Raw genomic sequence first — 10,054 nt, 5'->3', positions numbered from 1 at the left:
ACATCTGACAGAAGCTGGACTTCACCTTTCTTTGATTCCTTCCATGGTTTTTACATGATCACAATTTAAATGTCATGATTTTTGCAGATTTTCCCACACAATGTTCTAAAAACGTTAGCTTGTTAGCAGGTTGATCTGGCGTGTAGGTAGGGATGTATCAGTTGATAAATTGAGATTTATATATAGGAGTGAGACAATTGGGACAGGAGTACAGGTTTAAATATAAGTATATTAAAATCTGTCTCCTGATGGACAGTGAAGCTAATTAGCTTCATACTTCTGTTGTGAATACAGCAACATGTCATGCATTATGTGCTTTATACTATTCACAAGTAAATACTACAAATGTTGGTTGAAACATATTCCTCATGCTAAAGATGTTGTTAACGTGATTAGATTCATGGAAGCAGTATTACATTTTCTTACAAACTCTGTAAATAATTATAAATAAACAATAATAACAAAGCAATAGTTGTTCAAAAACTTATATTTAGAATCAATTTCAGTCTTTGAGCAAAAGCACAAAGGATTTGTAAAAAAAATATATCTAATTCATAAATTAACATAAAAAATTAGCTTGCTTCATTTTAAAAGCTTGAGTTTAGTGCTGTGACGGTTGCTAGGCGACAGCACATGCGCCGATGTAAGGGCGGGAATAGCCAACCCGGAAGAAGTGACCTCGCCCACCGGAACCGTGTTAAACACGGCATCATGGCGACGGTAAAATACAGTAAACAGTGAGCAAATGTTCAAGGCAGAGACGTTACATTAACAGAGAAATATGGCGAGCCAATAGAAACAGTCCTGGTTTATCGGAAGAAACGAGTTTAAACAACCGGGACATTTATTTCGCTGAGTCATCATGGCGAACTGACGTCAGCTACAGTAATGGCTCCTGTTTACTTCAGTTTAGCCGTTAATCAGTCTGAAATGGTTACAAAAGCGTTGGAGGCTAAAGTCTGACCGACATGAAGACCCCAGGGAGTCAAATGGAGCCCATACATGAGGAGCACGGCTGGTTTTCAGTCTAAGAAGAAATTAGTTTTTTACGGACCAAGATGGCGGCGGATGTCATGAACAAAAGGTGAGCAATGTCCGCTGGTCTCAGTGCAGATGTGTTCCAGGCTTTATCTCCAGTGGTGTTCATATGAATCATTATCCTCTGTTTTTGTTTCAACAATGTTTATTGATTTGTGTTCAAAAAGCACCAACCTGTAATGGTTTTTCGGTTTAAATACTTAAAATGGCCGCTGCCTCACAGTTGGTGTTATTGAAAATCACCATCTTTGCTGACAGATGTTAAACTTTACAGGAGCAGAATCCAGAACATTTTTTTCCCACATGACTTCCAGTTTTCACTCAGCAACTGTTTGGTTCAGGGAAAAGGATTCAGTCCCCATAGCAACTGGTAACTCAGCATCTGTTCCTCATATGAATCCATCATCATGTAGACGAGTTAAAAAACAATCTGATGCTTTTGAAATGTTTATCATTTATTGACAGCAGGTGGGCCGTCAGTAAGGACTGGGTTTAAAATTAGAACCACAATATGTGACTGAAAACGGAAAGACGTTTGGTTTGCTGAAACAAAGTGGAACCGTTTGGTCGTATGACTGTCAGGTCTGAGAACATCCACCAGGAACTGCGGCAGCATCACGGTGCCTTCACAGAATGTGAGACAGAAACATGGAAGCAACAAATAAAGACGTCAGTCAGGAAGTGGAAGTTTGGGTCCAAATGGGTTTTAGATGGAGAAGGTGGAACATGCAGTTCCAACGTGATGGAGCAGCCGTCACAAAACCCGACCTCACATCTGGAAATGTGTTTTTAAACCAGACTTCTGCAAACCTGAGCCGTTCTCACTGAGCCAGAATTACAGAAAACTCATTTAGATTCACACAATGTTCAAAGGCAACTCTAACAAATAATGATTTTGAGCTTCTTATTTTGGAGAAAGTAAAATAATCTAAAAATCTTCTTTCTCATTGTTCAGGCATTCATCAAATGTCAGAAAGGAGAAATGTTTTTTATGTTTCTGGTTTCTAAATGAAGCAGTCATCACTCCTGGACTAAAGGTAAACATAAAGATCTGCGTTAAATATTAATGAGTCTCGTCTGAATGAGTTTGACCAGCTGCAGTAAAACCTCGTTGCTCCGACTTTAACCAGTCAATATCAATAAAGTTTATTTGTATAGAGCGTTTCAGCAGCAAGGCAGATCAAAGTGCTTGACATCTTCAAAACACAAAAATAAAAGTGATAAAAGCATCAGGAACCAGTAACAGATCATCAAACTTCAGTGTTTCATTTATTGTGGTTCAGTAACCAGCCGGGTTCAGCCTAAAGGAACTCAGTGTTTCAGCTGTTTTACAGTTTTCTGGAAGTTTGTTCCAGATTTGCGGTGAATAGAGGCTCCAACTTAAACATTGTGAAGACTAACATCATTAATGAAGTAAAACCTTCAGTAAATAGATGGTTGAATGTGTGACTCTCAGTAAGTTTAGACCTCCAGTAGATGAGCGCTCAGCCGCTGTCAGTCTGACTTCCTCTCTCTGTTTGATGAGTTTCTGACTCTTCAGTCGGCCGTCGGTCCTTCCTGCTCCTGGCGGAGCAGACGGCGCCTCCTGCAGAGGGAAACGAACGGCTCTGAGACGTGCGGCTATGTTTAGAGCGTCTGTCAACACAATCATTGATGCATTTCACTTCAGAGAAACGTCTCCACCTGTTTCCCTCTGTTTCCGCTGACAGGGAGTCTTGAGATGAGTTCTGCAGGTAAGAACTGTCAGAACGTGACATTTTAGAAATGATTATTTAAACCTCAACGCTTGTTCTGATCTGTTTGGATTCAGAAGAAAAAAGCTCTTTTGTAAAACTGTTTGCTTCAGGAATATGACTGGAATTTGAATTAAAAGATTAAATATATTCAGCGTTTCATTGATTCTTTAAAGAAAATCCTTCAGATCTGCTGGTGCTTTGATGATTTTACTGAGGTGATTAAAGATTAATGATATCTCACACAGTCGGTTTGTTTTCCTCATCTGTAATCGTTTTGCATGACAGTAAACATGTATTGATGCAGCGTGTGTGTGTGTGTGTGTGTGTGTGTGTGTGTGTGTGTGTGTGTGTGTCCACAGGTTGATGGCTGCAGGTTCAGCCCGGTTCCCTCCAACCTGTTGACTCCAGGTGAGGTTCGGTCAGCCGCCATGTTCCTCCATAGAAACATGGAGGATAAAAGTCAGTGTGATTATTTACATCAACAGCTGCTCTCACCTCTGTTTGATTATGAGAATAAAGTCATAACATTAGTAGAATAAAAACAGAATATTGCAACAAAAGTGACAGATTATGAGAAAAAGAGATAAAAGCTGCAGTGATCCGATCAGCCTGTGGTTCATTCAGACTCCAAGTTCTGATGCTGATGAATTAAAAGATTAAATATTATTTGTAAACTGATGTCGGTGTAAAACTTCACAAGATGCTCAATGTTACTCATTTTAATTTTTAATCCTTTTTCAAGTCTCAGTTCCCATAAAATTACTACTTCATTCTCCCAACATTACAACTTTATTCTTAAATTGTTACGACTTTATTCTGGTGTTTCTGAAACAAACAGAAAACTGTTTGTGAAGCTCTGAAGGAGACCCAGCTAACCAGCACTCTAACTTGAGGTTTAAAAGCTCAGTTGGACTAATTCATAAATATGAACGACTCAAACTGAAATTCTAAGTTTTGCAATTAAATTTTAAGCTAATAATTCCTGCAGCTTTGAGGAACACGGTTTAATTTTGCTTTCTGCCCAGCAGAGCTCTTCCAGACACGCGGCGTTCGCGTTAGCCTCACATTTTCCTGATGTTTCATCCACTCCTGTCTCAGCCACTCGCTGTTTCTGATGTTTTCTCTGCTGAACTTGGAGTGATTTAAATACCAAACGGTTAGCAGAGGTTTCACCTCAGTGAGGTGATGAACTCTGGTGTTTTTCCTGCCTCCTGCTGTGATTATTTCATATTAATCCCTGTGAGTTGGATCAATACCTACAGCCAGAGCTGGATGCGTTTGAATGTTCACTTAGATGAGGAAAACTCAACACCATCCGCTGGGTTCTTCCTCTGTGGAGCATAATTATAGCTCTGGAGGGTTTCCATCGGTGGTAAAGTGTTATTGAGCTGCAGACTGGATGTGACGGGGAGCTGCTCCAGCTTTCATTACGGTGTGGATGGAGGATCTGCAGCGCTCGCTTCATCTGGATCCATCTGCCAGGACTGGCTGCTCTCCAGCCAAGCTGCTGCTAAATCCAGCTTCTCCTCTCCTCCTGCAGCAGATGTACAGGTCAGAGGTCAGGACTTCTCTGCTTTTTATGAAGCTGCCCAGCAGGAGGTCAGAAACTGGATCAGATGTAAAAGTCTGTTTGGCTCTGATTCAGGAGGAATAAATAGATCCAGATCCACCTGCCTTAGATGCTTTGACATGGTTCCTCTCAACAGTTTCTGTTGCTAAGAATTAGTTTCATTTTACATGTAAATAGTTATAAATTGTCCTTAACATACAGAGTAGGACTAAATGAGCATTTTCTTCTTCCGACTCTCAGACGTGTTACGGTTTGTTGACTTCCTGTTGTTTTGTTTGCCTTGATGTCCCAGTCAAATCAAATTCCCACCTGGTGGGCGTCGCTTCAGAGGCACGAATGTTTTCTGTCTGTGACTCGTTTTTTAAGCCGGTGATCGATTACATAATTGAAGTGCAATCAGTTCATTTGTAAATTTGTGGGATTCCAGTCACTACATATTTCCAACCAGTTTGATTTCTGATTTGAACTGAGTTTTATTTAAAAAGGAGCTACAAATGAAAGATAACGGTTTCAAAATCTGACTTTTATTTCAACCTTCTGTGAACTGACCTGAATTCAAAGTCCAAAAATGTTGATGAATCATGAAGTTGATTTATTTCCAGTCTCTACTGCAGCACCATGTTTATTTTATCAAATGTGTCATTATTATTATTTTAAAAATAGATTATGGTGGGATTTTAATTCTTTTGGCTGCGTCAGTCAGAGTGACTGCTTCGGTTTCCTCTCCTGGCAGCAGCAGAAGCCGACGGTTCGTCTTCTTCTGCTGCTTTAAAGCTGCTCTGTTGCATTACCGCCACCTTGTGGCAGCAGCTTGTTACAGGTTGTTGCTGCTTTGAAACAAGGTGTTAAAACCAGAAGCTGTAGGTTGATGGGAAATGCTCTTCAGGACTGGAGGTGATGCAGAGGCTGTTATGTCTCCTGTTTTTACTGAAAATCCTGAAGCTTTTACTGTTTTAGCTCTAAGATCTGATAATCTCTTGTTTTCCAAACTACTCTACACTTTGTTGTTGTGATGTAAAGTCTGACGACCTTCTCCGGATGTTTTCAGTGTTTTAGCTACGTTGGTGAGGGGTTGGTGAGCAAACCCTGGTTTCTGGCTCCACCTCCAGATCAGAGGTGGTTAGAAAGAGTCGATCCACGTTTGGTTTTTTTCTGGAAGCGTTTCACCCAGAAGAGACGCTGCAGACCCAGAACTCAGAGGACGGGCCGTCTCATCTGTTCTGGTTGTGAGCGGAGAGAGGGAGTCTGATAAAAATCCGAGCCTGAAGCCTGTTGGACCTTTAAACACGAGTTCTTCTGAGGTACTGAGTGGTTTAATGAAGTGGAAGCTGCTGTAACCAGAGCTGCTTTGTTTCTGTTGGAGGATGAATCTCTCGTTAGGCTGTCTGATGAGCGTTCCTGCAGTAAATGTCAGACTTCTCCTCCGTATCGAGCCGGCGAGGTAATAAGCTGATGAGCTTCCTCACAGGATGACGGCCCAACAGTCCGGTTCTGAGGCCTTAATGACCCGCTCCCACTGGGTCGGGCCGCTCTGCATGCTGGGAACACCAGCAGGACGTTAATTAACAGGCTGACCGTAACAAACGTTGGACAGGAATCTATAGGGCAGCGGCTGCTGCACTCTGATTGGCTGAGAGGTTTCAGGAAGTTATTGACGATCGGGTTATTTAAAGGACTTCCTCCACATCTGGTTGGTCCAATTCATCCAATATTAAATGAATGATTACTATTGAACAAATAACCCGATAAAATGACATAAATATTTCCTAATGGGGAATCAATCACAGCTCATGTATTTATTATATTTTTGTTTACATTTATGTATTTATTTATTTATTAATTAATGTTTATTTTATTATATATATTTACTCATTTATCAGTTGCTCTAGAATAAAAAAAAAATTAAAATCACTGATTTTGAGGTTTTACTTTATAAATATTTGGAAGGAATTTTGTCACATTGTTTTATGATTAAACCTCTTCCACAATCTCTAAATATACAAAAAAAGATGAAGAGAAAAACAAAAACAGATTTATTGGACGCCAGTTTTTTCCTTTAATGATTTAATAGCTCAACAAACTGGACACCAATAAAGTCTGAGGCAGCTTTTCAGTAGAAGTACGACGCAGTGCCCCCTGCAGGCAGGAGGTAGCATCACATAAAGCTGATGTTTTTGATCATTTTGGTGGAAAATTTAAAATAAATTCATAATTATGCATTAGCATGAAAAACGTGGTATTTCTGCTGATTTTACGTGAATTTCTGCGGTCGTAGAAAAGCTGGAGTGACGGGTTTATTCATGACATTTTATTTTGTAAAGCTGCTTGTCAGGAACTTTTATTTTTTAACTCGAGACGGAGATCAGAAGTCTGAGATGTTTTTGTCAGCAGACATTTTAAATCGATCCGATGAATTTTGACAAATCTGAAACACTGTTTTTAATAACCAGTAGTGCTACTGATGTCTTCAAAACTGCATTTTTGGATAAAAGTGGCTTCAGGACGTCACTGATTTCAGCCTGCGTTCTCTGAACTGCATCCTTTTTAATCTTCTGCTTATTAAGTAGAAAATAAGATCCTCTCCATAAAAGCATCCGTTTTTTTACAGACTGATTTCAAAGCATCAAACTGAAGCAAATCGAGGTGATAAAATATTTGCTGTTTTGGGCTCTGATGTCAGCTGGAGTTGTGTAAACTGAAGCAGCAGCACGGTCCCTGAATGCATCGCCACATCCTCTCCATTTGGTCTCCATGTGGAGCAGCAGTGGAGGAACGATAACGTATGAAGCATCACGTCTGCGACTCCTGCAGCCGTGGAGAAGCTGCTGGAACAATGGAGGCAGGCAGCTCTGTGTACAGATCAATGCCGTAAATCAGACTCCCGATCACTTTATTAGCAACGCTTCGTTACAGCAGGAGGAGACGTAAAGAAGCAGAAGTTGGCTGATTGATGGAGGAGGACGGCGTCCTTCTGTTGTCTGAGCAGGAGGATCAGTGAGGAGGCGACATGCCTCCATGGGGATGGACAGGTGAAGAGACCTGAAGACGTCTGCTGACCTCTGAACTGGTTGTTCATGAAAACATTATAATCGGAGGAGTTTCTGTCTCCTCTGTAAGGTGGATGCATGGGCCACGTTAACCAGCTCTGCTCGTCACTTTGACAGATTAAATTCACCTTGATGGTGCAGACGCACATTTTTGACTTTATGCAGAGAGAAGCAACTAAATAAAGACTTAAAAATAATAAATTTCCATTTGATCGTCTGACCTGAACTCTGAACTAAATGCGTTTTGTTGTCCGGCGTTCTGATCGCTTCAGTTGGAGAAATGTTCCCTGATTTCCAAACTGTGGCTGAAGAGGCGCTTCTAATCCCAGTGTTCAGCCTCGGATCGATATAAAACCTGAGACAGCTGACAGATGTGAACAGTTCATGTTCATAATAAGTTTAATAGCATTTAATTTTATATTTATATGAAGGTTAGTCGCTGTGGAGGAAAAGTTACATACATTCATCTGCTTGATGTTTGATGGCGTGTTGTGGATTTTCCATTCAGCTTGTTGAATAATAATTAAACCGAAAGAGAATTCAGTCCAATTAAAAATGAATTCAGTCCAAATTAAAAATGAATTCAGTCCAAATTAAAAATGAATTCAGTCCAATTAAAAATGAATTCAGTCCAAATTAAAAATGAATTCAGTCCAAATTAAAAATGAATTCAGTCCAATTAAAAATGAATTCAGTCCAAATTAAAAATGAATTCAGTCCAAATTAAAAATGAATTCAGTCCAATTAAAAATGTTATTTAAGAACTGACAGGTAAAAATTGATTTTGAAACTATTCTTTTTGACGCCATCAGTAAAAATGACGGACAGAGAAAATCTAGTCCAACATCTGGTTGACGGATGGAGGTTTGCCTCGGTTCACCAGGACCCTCCAGGACCCTCCAGGACCTTCCAGGACCCTCCAGGACTTTCCAGGACCCTCCAGGACCTCGTACCTGTGGTTCAGGGCGTCTCCATGGTGCCCCCGGAGGCTGCAGAGAGCACTGCAGCCTGGTTTGACCCTGCAGAGCGGCTTCATTCAGTGTCTGTGGAGGAACCGGATCGGTGGGAGTTAAATGGATCGGACTTCAGGGCGGTTCTCCTCTCAGGGACTCATTGAAATTCAATGGCTACATTAGTTATCTGACTGGAAACACGTTTTGTTTTGTAAACTGGTTTCTCCATGCGAGCGGCAGCAGCGGTTCTGATCCGCTCTGAGCGCTTCACTCTGACATTAACATTCATGTGTCCTAAAAATGGCTCCATGAAGAGCAAACTCCCCCTCACTGCCTGCTTTAATACATAATGCTGTTTGTCACAATGTGGGTGTTTGGTTCTGCAGCCGGCCCTTTAATTCCTCCGCAGTCGGGCCGTTACTAAAACAAGCGCCGCTCCTCCGTACTTTGATTTAGCTGCAGTTCTCATTATTATTCCTGAATATTCAAAACGTTTCTGATGAAAACCAGCCTGGGTTCACTTCTTAGAACACTTAACAAATTTACTTCCTCTGATTGCTTCTCAGCCACCGGTGTGGTTTAACGCCTCCTTCAGAGTCATGAAGTGGAAGGAAAATAATTCACGGCTTCACCATGAGCGACTCGGGAAGAGGAGCGGAGGAGCCAGCGCCGACCTGGACCGACCCTGAGAGCCATCCAGAAAGGAAACAGACATTTAGAAACACAACAGAAGAAATCGTCGAGGTAAACGCTGATGTCATCAGGTCACCTACTGATTCACAACGCTCGCCGTGTTTCATAAATATCTGATCAGAAAAGGTTGATGGAAGTGAAAATTCAGAATAACTTCCTGATTTTCAGAAATACGTTTTCATCTTCGCCTTTCCAGAACAGCTAATGCGCTGAAGAGGAAACGCATTCCTGAATAAGTTCTGACGTCGTGAACCTTCCCATCCACTGGTGGGTCTGTGCCTTACCAGAGGCATCAACTCCTACATTTTATTAGTATCAGATTAATAACTTATGATGCATTAGTAAAATATACATCCAGGTTTGAGCATCAAAGTTTGTTTTCATGTTCATGTAAAAACCTAAAACTGTTTGCATTTAACAAGCAAATATGTGCAAAAATATTTAAAGTTTTGAACCAATGATCCATTTCTATGAAAAATACTCAGATTATTTGTTCAGTTAAAATAGTTTATGCTTGTTTTGTTGTCCAGTAGGTAAAAAATCACAGTATTTTGTGGATGGAGTAAAAAACAGATGGATTTCTTCAGTGTGAAGTTATTTCCGTCTCTCTCTCTCTCTGCGTCGCTCGCCCGCCTCAGGCCTCCATTACATCCTCCTATTAGCCACACATCGTCCCGTCGCCACGGTAATGACTGCAGAAACACGCCGATCCCTTCATTTGCTTTGAGTGCGATTCTCCACGCTCCCGGCCGTCGGTGCGTGGCAGGCTGGAGCTCCGGCGGCTCGTCTCCAGCTGGAAACGGCTAATCTGCCTAATCCGCACTGATCTGCCGACGAGCCCAGATCACCGCAGATTAGGAAGCACTTGTTGCAGCGAGCGCCGCTGCTGAGCAGGGCCCTCGGCCCGCCGCTGCTGCAGGAAGTGATGATCTCTGCAGCCGGAAGTGATGGACTCTACAGCAGGAAGTGATGGACTCTACAGCAGGAAGTGATGGACTCTACAGCAGGAAGTGATGG

General features: G+C 41.5%; 1 long non-coding RNA gene across 1 annotated transcript; it reads left to right on the top strand.

Annotated features, from left to right (window-relative positions):
- Positions 1-582: 582 nt before the first annotated feature.
- Positions 583-3,334, top strand: LOC103153927 (uncharacterized). Its single transcript, XR_477865.2, has 3 exons — positions 583-1,084; positions 2,579-2,771; positions 3,148-3,334. It is a non-coding gene; the product is annotated as an uncharacterized LOC103153927 (long non-coding RNA).
- Positions 3,335-10,054: the final 6,720 nt, after the last annotated feature.

This window comes from Poecilia formosa, unplaced genomic scaffold (assembly GCF_000485575.1).
Source record: "Poecilia formosa unplaced genomic scaffold, Poecilia_formosa-5.1.2 Scaffold368, whole genome shotgun sequence".
Lineage (NCBI taxonomy): Eukaryota > Metazoa > Chordata > Actinopteri > Cyprinodontiformes > Poeciliidae > Poecilia > Poecilia formosa.
The sequence above is the reverse complement of the archived record's forward strand: the minus strand, read 5'-3'. Positions and strand labels throughout refer to the sequence as shown.